Genomic DNA, 11,304 nt, shown 5'->3' with positions numbered 1-11,304 from the left:
ACTTTGAAATCATGACGTCTAATTTGGGAAATTCCAAGTTAGGCGCCACTTTGGCCATACAGAATGAAAGAAAAGGGTATACTATTTTAAATTATTGGAAAGCTCTGAAAGTTAGCTTTCCAATGCTTTTAAAATCAAGTCAATTTAATTTCTATAGCTAAAGTTATATCCATTAGAGTGCAGGGAGTTTAGGGTTGACAACCTCATCCACTTTCTGCCTCTTCTTCTATAAAACTCCATCAAATCCATCCGAATACTACTTGAAATAAACATAATTGCACACAACTCAAAGTATCATTCATAGTGGCTAAGAAGTATTTAAATCTTGATTAAACTCACAAATTTGAATGCAAATTCGCTAGGAAAAGATAGGAAAGATGCTCAGGCATCAGTGACAAGTCCGGTACACGCATGCATATCTAGTGGCTACCATACGTTCCGAGGTTGGAGAACATGGGTAGATACAGCTGGGTGGTGCGCGGAATTTAACTTCGCACAACTGAACCAACAAGTGCACTAGGTCGTCCAAGTAATACCTGAGGTGAGTCAGGGTCCATCCCACGAGGATTGTCGGCTTGGATCAAATAGTGGTTATCTTGTAAATCTTAGTTAGGCGGATAGGAAAGTTGTGTAGTTGTTTAAGCTCATAAAAGTAAAATAAAAAAAATGTTACTCAGTGGTTGTGAATTCAATGATAAAAGATGGTTAAGGCTTCGGAGATGCTTTACTCTTCTGAATCAATCCTTTCTTACTATCTACTCCAACTGTGAATGATTTCTTCTATAACAGGCTGTATGTGATCAACACCGGTTGAGAGGTTGCAAATCTTCCTCTATGCTAAACACCAGGTTTAGTACGCATCTAGTCCGAATGAGGGTAAAGCTCCTACAGTTCATCCCCTTGGTGATCCTACTCAAAACGCCACAGACAAGGTCGAATCTTTCAGATCAAAGAATGCTGTGCCTTGATTCTAGCCTTTACCACAAAGACCCTAATCTCCCCATACCTCGGCTGAACTTGTAACACCCTAACTACCAAAGCTCACGCTTCCGGCTGCGCAACTCTGATAGCTCGGACATTACGACGACACTTATACTATTTAATACTAAAATATGAGCCTGTTTAAAACTTTAAACCGCAATACCGCTCCCAAAATTACTTTTGCTATACAACGTACATCCATACATTCAAATACTTACAACAACTCTCAAAGAGTACATACATATATATACACCCAAATATATATACAAATAATATTACAAGCATTATCCAATACAATTCCTAACTCTCTTACAGAATATATCAGGATAAAGGCAAGGGTACCACAATTAATAATCTAAAGCATACAGAGTATTTCAACAACAACTAAATAAACTCTTCGTGACTTCTGCGCCCATTCCTGAAAGGGGAAAAATGTAAGGAGTGAGAACATCATCCTCAAAAGGGTTCTCAGTAGAGGGTTTTTGGGAATTACTGTAATAGGATACGTGAAGATAACCGCACCAATGATTAATAACTGTCTTATGCCTCTTTTAAAAAACAACAGTTTACAATAAAAGTAAAGTCAGAAATCTTTTCTAAAAGAGGAACCGTTCAATTCTCAAAACATCAAAAGCCTTTCAAAAGGGTTTATCTATACTGAACCAAAATAGCCTTCCATAGTTTTCCAAACCACAAACATAAAACCGGAATCAACCATCGGTCCATCTCAATTCAACCGCGGCCCTAGGCCCAAACAGTCCAATCCAACAACCAATCACCACAAACCAACAGAGTCCCAGTTGCAAACACAGATAGGAAGTTCAAGCACAAACAAACAGTTACAGCAAGTAGAACAAGTAGCAGATAATCACATAGGCAAACCAAGTACAATATGCACACCCAAACAATGTCACATAGATGCATATGATGCATGCCTGTCCCTAGTGGCTGATGATATCATCTGTCGGTTATATAGCCATCCCGACACGTCCTGGTAGCTAACCATGGACAGAAACACCCATCGCGGAGCAAGTAGGTTTGAGCTACAACCCCATTGCTACTACCCGCTCAACCCAGAGCCAGTGGAATAACCACTACTGTGGCTACTACCCAGGCGGGTGTTTAAAAGCTCAACTTGGAGCGAGTGGAATCACCACTACTGCCGCTACTACCCATGCGTCACAGTCTCTGACCTGGAGCAAGTGGGACGAACCACAACCCTTGCTACTACCCAGGTAACTCAAGCATATATTCATTCCGTCCTAGCCATGGATCAACATCCATCTCAACCATCCGGCTTAAATTCATAATTCATAGTCAGCCATACGGCCCATAACTCATTCGGCAATCAGCCATAAAACAAATATCATACACAGCCATTCCATCTCACGGTTCAATCCAAAACCAACCAATATTCATAATCATACACAGCCATTCCGGCCCAAAACAAAATAGCACTTCCACCATTCCACATCATCAAATTCATAAAACCGGCATTTAAGCCATAAATCACTTTTCTCAAGCCATTTCACTTTGAAATCAAATTTCAACTCTTTTCAGTCTTGGCTTTAAAGATCTCATTTCTCAAATCATCTCAGGCTCATAAGCCAAATTTACTCAAAGTGAGTTTCCTTTTTAAAACAAAGCCACTCCCGGCATTCTCTTTCCAAAACTTCCAAAACCATGGCAAGTTAAGGATTTATTTCAAAGTATTCAAAACCACCCATACAACAATGGGATTTTATAACAAAAGCTTCTCGGCAGAGTCCCAAGTCTTTAGGGAAGGTCAACCTGTATCAATTCCTTAAAATTCATTGAAACTCTTAAAATCATGGATTCTCAGTTCAAGTAAATAAAACTGAATTTATTATGAAACCGACCATACAAAATCACAAGTTCCAACCCGGTCCAAAAATCAACTCATTTGAAAAGGAACCGGTTCATCTGAATCAAACCACTTTCAGGTTTCTTTTTGGAAAGTATTTTTCTAACTCTTCTAAAATGCCTCAAACTTAATTACTCAATCGAAAGTCTAGATTCCTTTGAAATCACTAAAAGCTCCTTTTTATATTGAAATCAATATTAGAGCATCATTCTTTCCTTCAGTGATTCAAATGGTAAAAATAGTTCATTTCTAAATAAACCGAACTCAACGCATAATGTTCATTAAATAAATTAAGCTTGAAAACATAAATATTCTCTTAATAAATCAAATAATACAATTTCTAAAATCCAACCCTTTTTAAATAACTTTTCAAAAAAGACTAGGATTTTTCTAGAAATTTCGGCAGCACTACCCCTAAAACTTGGACTTTTGCGGGTCCCAACTAAACCGTTTCTCATTCTTTTTCAACAGCCCAAAACCAGAAATCAATTCAAAGCAAGCTAAATTCAACAGTTGACTCAGTGGCATATCTCAGGAAAACCATTTCAAAATCAACTCAATATTAACCGTCTTAACTCATTTCCAAAGCTTTAAAAAAATGGCTCAATAACAAATCATTTGTCCAAAACCAAGTCAATTAAAGTAAACCATGCTGAATTCAAAAGTGCATTCGACTTCTCAAATAATCAAAATAATTAACTCAAATCAAATCAATCCTCAACGGATTAAACTTAGATTTCAAATCTTTAAAGAATCAACTTCAAACATTACAATTCACAAAGCCGCACAACAATTCAGCCAAACCAACATCCATAATCATTCGAGTCAATCAAATAATACATAAGGCAGATACAATCACCAAATACACAATATCTCACATCAGTAACCATATGTAATAATTCCAATACATAAAACATAGTTTTTGGAAAGCGCCCCTACCTCAAAACGCAAATCCATAACCCAAATGTCTCACAGAGTCCTTTTCGCTTCAACCCAAACTGATGGCAACAAAAACCTCAGCTCTCAGCCACTTTCGCAGTAACCATAGCAACACTAATCGCAACATACGATAATCAGGACTCAACCCCATGCTATCAGAACTCATATACATTAACCATACACAACAAAATACTAACGCGAAGCTTTTCGAAACATAATTTCTTACCGGAATGATAACACGAAGCAGCTGCAATTTCGAACAGGCGGCAGAAACAACTCTGGCGGTGGCCAGAAACTCCAGTGGATCAACTGGAAAAACCGGACAACATTAAAACCATCTCAAAAACCAAAAAGGCAGAAACCTCAAATGAAACCCTTACCGGCAACGGCAGAAGTAGCCAGAAGCTCTGGCGGTGGTTCCGGTGGCCTCAGAACTCCGGCAGTAATGCTGTCAGACTCCGATAGTGTTTCAGGGCAGCTCCGGTGGCAGAAAGGTTTTTCGGCAACCATACACAGCAGACTCCCAACAACAGCAGCAACTAGGAGACCGGCAGCCACGGCGGCAGACTCCGACGGCACGGCAGCAAAGGCGGTGGAACCACCCACGGCGACGGGGATACCCTCTCCCACAACCGTGGCAGCAGCGGCGATGGAAGGGCAGCGTTGCTTCCTCGTGACTCATCCCTTTCCCTCTTCACTGTTCGCAGCTTCAACAGCGACGGCAAGGGATGGGTTCGACGGCGGCGACGAGACGGGCTGGTCGGCGACGAAGAGAACGGTGCAGGCAAGACGCGGCAGACGGTGGCAGGAGCACGGCCTCCTCTTCCTTCTCTCTCAGATCTCTCCTCTGGTCGCGACGCTGACCCCGCGCCTCTCTCTTCCTTTGACTCACCCTGACGACGGACTCCAGGGCGGCGGCGACAGCTCAAGGCGTAGCCTCCCTTCAACACCCAACAACGACGTGACGGTAGTGGGCTCCTCGCCGGCGCCGCTCTTTCTCTCTTCCCTTCTCCCGATTTCTGCCTCCCCTTTCTTTCTCTTCGTTGGTTTCTCAAGGAATAGTGTGTGTGTGTGTGCGCGTTTCGCATAGGGTTGCGCAGAAGGAGGATGAAGGAAAGCCTGGAGGCTATGCAGCATGAAGGAGATTGGTTTTAAGGAATGGGTGTATCAAAATTAGGGTTAAGGTTAATTTTGTAATTTCAAATAAAAGTAGGGGTAATATAGTAATTGAAACTCAATTAAATCCAACACTAATTATATATAGAAAATACTATTTGTTCATCACTTTCACAAATTATTTTCAATAAAATGTCCCAACCAAATAATTAGAAATAATATACTTAATTTCTTCATTTTCCAAAATAGCAATATTAATATTTAAAATATTAATTACTTAGTCCAAATCATATAAAATTCTTATTATTTCACAACTACCAACTTTATAATTCAAATATAGAAAATAATCCAATAATTATAAAATTGGATATTAATCATAACTCATCTCAAATCCAATAAATCAAAACTTGCCTTAATTACCTTTAATAAAATAATTTCTGAAATTAAGGCTATAAATAACTATATGATTTGAGACTTGATCATAAAAAGACTTTTCAAAGATTCTGGGCCTTACAGAACTGATGTCTCGAGAAGTTCCCAACGAAGTCATGGATTAGCCGTCTAAGAGATGTATCGTCAAGATAGTGGTTTAGTAATTTCCGATGAAAGAAGCTCACTGAACCCATATAGAACAGAGATAATTTGTGACGGTTCAACTCATTCATAAGGTTGAAGAACGAAGATGCATCTTAGGAGAGAATCAAACACGAATTGAAATAGAACACCAGTACTTTTATTAATCCATAAAACTCAGCAGAGCTCCTAACCTTAATCTAGGAGGTTTAGTGACTCATACTGTACAATGAAACTAGAAAATATGAAAATAATGTTCTCTGGTGGTCGAAGATCCTAAAACAAGGGTGATCTTCTCCTATATACTAATTTAATAACTAAGGATTATAGAAATATGATAGGCTTAGGCTTGTAGTACGAAAATTCACTTTCAAGGCCCACTTGGTGAGTGTTTGGGCTGAGCTAAGGGTGTCTCCACATGCTAGTAGGATCCTTGGGCATTGAACGCCCACTTTGGACTCCCCTTTGGGCGTTGGACGTCAGTTGCTCCCTTTTTTCGGCGTCCAACGCTAGAAAAGGGGGTAGATGACTGCCATTGAATGCTTGTTTTGGGCATTCATCTCCAAAGAAAAATATAGACTATTATATATTTCTTTATAGACTTGGATGTTAGCTTTCCATATCCGTTGAGAATGCTCCATTTGAATATCTGTATCTCCATAAATGCTTGTTGGAGTGCATGGAGGTCAGATCTTGACAACATCTGCTACGCTTTCCTTGCCTCTGAATCAGCCTTTGTCAAAACTCTCTGATTTCAGCCAGAAAATACCTAAAATAACCATAAAACACAACAACTCATTAAAATCCAAAAATGTGAATTTTACACTAAAACCTATGAAAATATAGTGAAACTTAAATAAAACATAACAAAAATTATATGAAAATGATGTCAAAAAGTGTGTAAAATATCCGCTCATCACAACACCAAATTTAAAATGTTGCTTGTCCCCAAGCAACTAAAAACAAGGTAGGATAAAAGAAGAGTAAGATACAATATTTTTCAATGAAGTTCAGTTTCAATTAGATAAGCAGGACTTAGTAGCTTTTTGCTTCTAAATAGTTTTGGCATCTCACTTTCCATTAAAGCTCAGAAGTCTTGGCATCCTTGAGAACTTATAATCCAGATGATATTATTGACTCTCCTAGTTTAGTTTTTTTTTTTAATTCTTGAACACAGCTTTTAGAGTCTTGGCTGTGGCCCTAAGCACTTTGTTTTCCACTATTACCACCGGATACATTAATGCCACAAACACTTAACTGGGTGAACCTTTTCGGATTGTGATTCAGCTTTGCTAGAATCCCCAGATAGAGGTGTCCAGATGGTGGACGAAATTGTGATCACATCAATGTAGTATTCTTAGTTGTTGTATGGAATCATTATTATGACACCTATGTGTGGACGCAACTCCGTTCAATTTAACCAGCAAGTGTACTGGGTCATCCAAGTAATACCTTACGTGAGTAAGGGTCGATCCCACAGAGATTGTTGGTATGAAGCAAGCTATGGTCACTTTGTAAATCTCAGTTAGGCAGATTAAATGGTTATGGATTTCGAAAATTAATAATAAATAGAAAATAAAAAGGGATAGAAATACTTATGTAAATCAATAGTGGGAATTTCAGATAGGTGTATGTAGGGCATCACCGTTGTCAATGGCTACATCCCATCCTCTCAGTGAAAATGGTCCTATGCTCTGTCACAGCATGGCTAATCATCTGTCGGTTCTCAATCAGGTTGGAATAGAATCCCTTGATTCTTTTGCGTCTGTCACTAATGCCCAGCCTTCAGGAGTTTGAAGCTCGTCACAGTCATTCAATACCAGAATCCTACTCGGAATACCACAGACAAGGTTAGACTTTCCGGATTCCCAGAATCCTACTCGGAATACCACAGACAAGGTTAGACTTTCCGGATTCCCATGAATGCCGCTATCTATCTAGCTTATACCACGAAGATTCTGTTGGGGAATCTAAGAGATATGTGCCCGGCCTAAAGTAAAACGGAAGTGGTTGTCAGTCACGCGCGTTCATAGGTGAGAATGATGATGAGTGTCACAGATCATCACATTCATCAAGTTGAAGTGCAACATATATCTTGGAATAAGAATAAAAGAGAATTGAATAAAAAGTAATAGTAATTGTATTGAAACTTGAGGTACAGCAGAGCTCCACACCCTTAATCTATGGTGTGTAGAAACTCCACCGTTGAAAATACATAAGTGAAAGGTTCAGGCATGGCCGAATGGCCAGCCCCTTGAATGATCAAAAGACCGAATGATCAAAGACTAAATAGTCAAAAGATTAAACTGTCAAAATATTAAACTGTCAAAAGATGTCTAATACAATAGTTAAATGTCCTATATATACTAGACTAGCAAATAGGGTTTACATGAGTAAGTATTTAATGCATAAATCCACTTCCGGGGCCCACTTGGTGTATGCTTGGGCTGAGCTTGATCTATCCACGAGCTGAGGCTTTTATTGGAGTTGAACTCCAAGTTATAACGTGTTTTGGGCGTTCAACTCCGGATCATGACGTTTTTCTGGCGTTTAACTCTAGACAGCAGCATGTACTTGGCGTTCAACGCTAATTTACGTCGTCAATTTCCGAATAAAGTATGGACTATTATATATTGCGGGAAAGATCTGGATGTCTAATTTCCAAAGCCGTTGAGAGCGCGCCATTTGGATTTCTGTAGCTCTATAAAATCCATTTTGAGTGCAGGGAGGTCAGATTCCAACAGCATCAGCAGTCCTTTTGTCAGCCTTTTTAAGAGTTTTGCTCAAGTCCCTCAATTTCAGCCAGAATTTACCTGAAATTATAGAAAAACACACAAACTCATAGTAAAGTCCAGAAATGTGAATTTAACATAAAAACTAATGAAAACATCCCTAAAAGTAGCTTGAACTTACTAAAAACTACCTAAAAACAATGCCAAAAAGCGTATAAATTATCTGCTCATCACAACACCAAACTTAAAATGTTGCTTGTCCCCAAGAAACTGAAAATCAATTAGGGTAAAAAGAAGAGAATATACTATAAATCCCAAAATATCAATGAATATTAATTCTGATTAGATGAGCGGGACTTGTAGCTTTTTGCTTCTGAACAGTTTTGGCATCTCACTTTTTTCTTTGAAGTTCAGAATGATTGGCTTCTCTAGGAACTTAGAATTTCGGATAGTGTTATTGATTCTCCTAGTTAAGTATGTTGATTCTTGAACACAGCTACTTATGAGTCTTGGCCGTGGTCCTAAGCACTTTGTTTTCCAGTATTACCACCGGATACATAAATGTCACAGACACATGACTGGGTGAACCTTTTTAGATTGTGACTCAGCTTTGCTAGAGTCCCCAGTTAGAGGTGTCCAGAGCTCTTAAGCACACTCTTTTTGCTTTGGATCACGACTTTAACCACTTAGTCTCAAGCTTTTCACTTGGACCTTCATGACACAAGCACATGGTTAGGGACAGCTTGATTTAGCCGCTTAGGCCTGGATTTTATTTCCTTGGGCCCTCCTATCCATCGATGCTCAAAGCCTTGGATCCTTTTTACCCTTGCCTTTTGGTTTTAAGGGCTATTGGCTTTTTCTGCTTGCTTTTTCTTTTTCTTTCTATTTTTTTCGCCAAATTTTTTTTTTCGCAAGCTTTTGCTATTCAATGCTTTTTCTTGCTTCAAGAATCAATTTCATGATTTTTCAGATTGTCAATAACATTTCTCTTTGTTCATCATTCTTTCAAGAGCCAACAAAAAGTATTATCACCACATCAATATAATTAAATTAAATTCAAGGACAATTTTTGAAATTTATGTACTTCTTGTTCTTTTGAATTAAAACATATTTCATTTAAGAGAGGTGAAGGATTAATGGATTTTATTCATAGCTTTAAGACATGGTTACTACATACTAATGATCATGAAGTAGAGACACAAAACATAGATAAACACAACATTAAAAACCGAAAAATAGAAAGAAATAAGAACAAGGAATGAATCCACCTTAGTGGCGTCTTCTTCTTGAAGGACCAACAATGTCCTTAAGCTCTTCTATGTCCCTTCCTTGCCTTTGTTGCTCCTCCCTCATTGCTCTTTGATCTTCTCTTATTTCATGGAGAATGATGGAGTGCTCATGATGTTCCACCCTTAATTGTTCCACATTGTGGCTCAAATCTTCTAAGGAAGTGTTGAGTTGTTCCCAATAGTTATTGGGAGGAAAGTGCATCCCTTGAGGCATCTCAGGCATTTCTTGATGATGAGCTTTCTCATGCATCTCTTGAGATCCGTGGGAGGTCTCTCTTGCTTGCTCCATCCTCTTCTTGGTGATGGGCTTATCCTCTTCAATGAGGATGTCTCCTTCTATGATAACTCCAGCTGAGTAACATAGATGGCAAATAAGATGAGGAAAAGCTAGCCTTGCCGTGGTGGAGGGCTTTTCGGCTATTTTGTAGAATTTATTGGAGATGACTTCATGAATTTCTACTTCCTCCCCAATCATGATGCTATGAATCATGATGGCCCGATCCATAGTAACTTCAGATCGGTTGCTAGTGGGAATAATGGAGCGTTGAATGAACTCCAACCATCCTCTAGCTACAGGCTTGAGGTCCAGTCTTCTTAGTTGAACTGGCTTGCCTTTGGAGTCTATTTTCCATTAAGCTCCTTCCACACATATGTCCATTAGGACTTGGTCCAACCTTTGATTAAAGTTGACCCTTCTAGTGTAGGGGCGTGCATCTCCTTGCATCATAGGCAAGTGGAACGCCAACCTCACATTTTCCGGACTAAAATCTAAGTATTTCCCCCGAACCATTGTGAGATAATTCTTTGGACTCGGGTTCATACTTTGATTATGGTTCCTAGTGATCCATGCATTGGCATAGAACTCTTGAACCATTAAGATTCCAACTTGTTGCATGGGGTTGGTTAAGACTTCCCAACCTCTTCTTCGGATCTCATGTCGGATCTCCGGATACTCATTTTTCTTGAGCTTGAAAGGGACCTCAGGAATCACCTTCTTCTTTGTCACAACATCATAGAAGTGGTCTTGATGGCTTTTGGAGATGAATCTTTCCATCTCCCATGACTCGGAGGTGGAAGCTTTTGTCTTCCCTTTTCCTTTTCTAGAGGATTCTCCGGCCTTAGGTGCCATTGATGGTAGTGGAAAACAAAAAAGATTGTGCTTTGACCACACCAAACTTAAAGTATTGCTCGTCCTCGAGCAAGAGAAGAAAGAATAGAAGAAGAAGAAGAAGAAGAAGAAGAAGAAGAAGAAAATATGGAGGAGAAGAGGGAATGTGTATTCGGCCAAGGGGGAGAAGATTTGGTTGTGTTGTGTGAAAATGAAGGAGAAAGGAAGGGTATATATAGGGAAATGGGAGAGGGTAGGTTCGGCCATTTAGGGTGGGAATGGGTGGGAAAATGTTTTTGAATTTTGAAGGTAGGTGGGGTTTATGGGGAAGAGTGGATGGATGTGAGTGGTGAAGGGGGTAATTGGGAAGAGAGATTGAGGTGATTGGTGAAGGGTTTTGGGAAGTGTGATATTAGGAAGAGTAAAATAGGATTAGGAGGTAAGGTGGGAATATGTTAGGTGGGGATCCTGTGGGGTCCACAGATCCTGAGGTGATCCTGTGGGGTCCACAGATCCTGAGGTGTCAAGAAATTCCATTCCTGCACCAAATAGGCATGTAAAATGCCATTGCACACCATTCTGGCGTTTAAACGCCGAGTGATGCACATTCTGGGCGTTCAACGCCCATGTAAAGCATGTTCTGGGCGTTCAACGCCCACATGTAGCATGTTTCTGGTGTTG

Source organism: Arachis stenosperma, chromosome 5, assembly GCF_014773155.1.
Source record: "Arachis stenosperma cultivar V10309 chromosome 5, arast.V10309.gnm1.PFL2, whole genome shotgun sequence".
Taxonomy (NCBI): Eukaryota; Viridiplantae; Streptophyta; class Magnoliopsida; order Fabales; family Fabaceae; genus Arachis; species Arachis stenosperma.
Note: the sequence above shows the minus strand (reverse complement) of the source record.